Source organism: Panulirus ornatus, chromosome 54 (assembly GCF_036320965.1).
Source record: "Panulirus ornatus isolate Po-2019 chromosome 54, ASM3632096v1, whole genome shotgun sequence".
NCBI lineage: Eukaryota > Metazoa > Arthropoda > Malacostraca > Decapoda > Palinuridae > Panulirus > Panulirus ornatus.
The window spans coordinates 7,412,110-7,416,165 of record NC_092277.1 but is presented as its reverse complement, the minus strand read 5'-3'; positions in this window follow the sequence as shown (position 1 = coordinate 7,416,165).

The following is a 4,056-nucleotide window of genomic DNA, read 5'->3' as shown; positions in this document are numbered from 1 at the left end:
GTATAGGTATGTATATTTGCTTCTGTGGACGTGTATGTATATACATGTGTATGGGGGTGGGTTGGGCCATTTCTTTCGTCTGTTTCCTTGCGCTACCTCGCAAACGCGGGAGACAGCGACAAAGCAAAATAAATAAATAATTAATAAATAAATATTATTTTGCTTTGTCGCTGTCTCCCGCGTTAGCGAGGTAGTGCAAGGAAACAGATGAAAGAATGGCCCAACCCACCCCATATACATGTATATACATACACGTCCATACATGCAAATTTACATACCTATACATCTCAATGTATACATATATATACACACACAGACATATACATATATACACATGTACATAATTCATACTGTCTGCATTTATTCATTCCCATTGCCACCCTGCCACACATAAAATGACAACCCCCTCCCCCCCCTCATGTGCGCGAGGTAGCACTAGGAAGACAACAAAGGCCCCATTCGTTCACACTCAGTCTCTAGCTGTCATGTAATAATGCACCGAAACCACAGCTCCCTTTCCACATCCAAGCCCCACAGAACTTTCCATGGTTTACCCCAAAGGCTTCACATGCCCTGGTTCAATCCATTGACAGCACGTCGACCCCGGTATACCACATCGTTCCAATTCACTCTATTCCTTGCTCGCCTTTCACCCTCCTGCATGTTCAGGCCCCGATCACTCAAAATCTTTTTCACTCCATCTTTCCACCTCCAATTTGGTCTCCCACTTCTCCTCGTTCCCTCCACCTCTGACACAAATATCCTCTTGGTCAATCTTTCCTCACTCATTCTCTCCATGTGACCAAACCATTTCAAAACACCCTCTTCTGCTCTCTCAACCACACTCTTTTTATTACCACACACCTCTCTTACCCTATTATTACTTACTCGATCAAATCACCTCACACCACATGTTGTCCTCAAACATCTCATTTCCAGTATATTCACCCTCCTGTGCACAACTCTATCCATAGCCCATGCCTCGCAACCATATAACATTGTTGGAACCACTATTCCTTCAAACATACCCACTTTTGATTTCCGAGATAATTCCACACACTCTTCAATGCTCCCAGAACTTTTGCCCCCCTCCCCCACCCTATGATTCACTTCTGCTTCCATGGTTCCATCCGCTGCCAGATCCACTCCCAGATATCTAAAACACTTAACTTCCTCCAGTTTTTCTGCATTCAAACTTACCTCCCAATTGACTTGTCCCTCAACCCTACTGTACCTAATAACCTTGCTCTTATTCACATTTACTCTCTGCTTTCTTCTTTCACACACTTTACGAAACTCAGTCACCAGCTTCTGCAGTTTCTCACCCGAATCAGCCACCAGTACTGTATCATCAGCAAACAACAACTGACTCACCTCCCAAGCTCTCTCATCTACAACAGACTGCATACTTGCCCCTTTCCAAAACTCTTGCATTTACCTCCCTAACAACCCCATCCATAAACAAATTAAACAACCATGGAGACATCACACACCCTTGCCACAAACCTATATTCACTGAGAACCGATCACTTTCCTCTCTTTCTACACGTACACATTCCTTACATCCTCGATAAAAACTTTTCACTGCTTCTAGCAACTTGCCTCCCACACCATATATTCTTAATACCTTCCACAGAGCATCTCTATCAACTCTATCATATGCCTTCTCCAGATCCATAAATGCTACATACAAATACATTTGCTTTTCTAAGAGTTCTCACATACATTCTTCAAAGCAAACACCTGATCCACACATCCTCTACCACTTCTGAAACCACACTGCTCTTCCCCAATCTGATGCTCTGTACATGCCTTCATCCTCTCAATCAATACCCTCCCATACAATTTACCAGGAATACTGAACAAACTTATACCTCTGTAATTTGGGCACTCACTTTTACCCCCTTTGCCTTTGTACAATGGCACTATGCAAGCATTCCGCCAATCCTCAGGCACCTCACCATGGGTCATACATACATTAAATAACCTTACTAACCAGTCAACAATACAGTCACCCCCTTTTTTAATAAATTCCACTGCAATACCATCCAAACCCACTGCCATGCCGGCTTTCATCTTCCGCAAAGCTTGTACTACCTGTTCTCTGTTTATCAAATCATTTTCCCTAACCCTCTCACTTAGCACACCACCTAGACCAAAACACCCTATATTTGTAACCCTATCATCAAATAAATTCAGCAAACCTTCAAAATACTCACTCCACCTCCTTCTCACATCACCACTACTTGTTATCACCTCCCAATTAGCCCCCTTCACTGAAGTTCCCATTTGTTCCCTTGTCTTATGCACTTTATTTACCTCCTCCTAAAACATCTTTTTATTTTCCCTAAAATTTAATGATACTCTCTCACCCCAACTCTCATTTGCCCTTTTTTCACCTCTTGCACCTTTCTCTTGAACTCCTGCCTCTTTCTTTTATACATCTCCCACTCTTTTGCATTATTTCCTTGCAAAATTCTTCCAAATGCCTCTCTCTTCTCTTTCACTGACAGTCTTACTTCTTCATCCCACCACTCACTACCCTTTCTAAGCTGCCCACCACCCACGATTCTCATGCCACAAGCATCTTTTGTGCAAGCCATCACTGCTTCCCTAAATACATCCCATTCCTCCCCACTCCCCTTATGTCCTTTGTTCTCACCTTTTTCCATTCTGTACTCAGTCTCTCCTGGTACTTCCTCACACAAGTCTCCTTCCCAAGTTCACTTACTCTCACCACTCTTTTCACCCCAACATTCTCTCTTCTCTGTAAAACCTCTACAAATCTTCACCTTCGCCTCCACAAGATAATGATCAGATATCCCTCCAGTTGCACCTCTCAGAACATTAACATCTAAAAGTCTCTCTTTTGTGTGCCTATCAATTAACACGTAATCCAATAACGCTCTCTAGCCATCTCTCCTACGTACATATGTATACTTATGTATATCTCTCTTTTTAAACCAGGTATTCCCTATCACCAGTCCTTTTTCAGCACATAGATCTACAAGCTCTTCACCATTTCCATTTACAACACTGAACACCCCCTTTACACCAATTATTCCCTCAACTGCCACATTACCCACCTTTGCATTCAAATCACCCATCACTATAACCCGGTCTCGTGCATCAAAACTACTAACACACTCACTCAGCTGCTCCCAAAACGCTTGCCTCTCATGATCTTTCTTCTCATGCCTAGGTGCATATGCACTAATAATCACCCATCTCTCTCCATCCACTTTCAGTTTTACTCATATCAATCTAGAGTTTACTTTCTTACACTCTATCACATACTCCCACCACTCCTGTTTCAGGAGTAGTGCTACTCCTTCCCTTGCTCTTGTCCTCTCACTAACCCCTGACTTTACTCCCAAGACATTCCCAAACCACTCTTCCCCTTTACTCTTGAGCTTCGTTTCACTCAGAGCCAAAACATCCAGGTTCCTTTCCTCAAACATACTACCTATCTCTCCTTTTTTCTCATCTTGATTACATCCACAAACATTTAGACACCCCAATCTGAGCCTTCGAGGAGGATGAGCACTCCCTGCGTGACTCCTTCTGTTTCCCCTTTTAGAAAGTTAAAATACAAGGAAGGAAGGGTTTCCAGCGCTCGGCTCCCGTCCCCTTTAGTCGCCTTTTACGACACATGAGGAATGCAAGGAGATTATGTTATTTTCTTTTCTTCTCAAAACAGACAAATTCTCTTTTACTTCTCTCTCTCTCTCTCCCCCCCAACACCAAATAAAAAATCTATTCTTATTAGTCTTTACTTTAACCATTTTTATCAGGCATCACATTTATTTATAATTTATTTATTTATTTAGTTTGCTTTGTCGCTGTCTCCCACGTTAGCAAGATAGCGCAAGGAAACAGAGGAAAGAATAGCCCAACCCACCCACATACACATGTATATACATACACGTCCACGAACGCAAATATACATACCTATACATTTTAACGTATACATATATATGCACACACAGACATATACATATATACACATGTACATAATTCATAGTCTGCCCTTATTCATTTCCCAACACCACACTG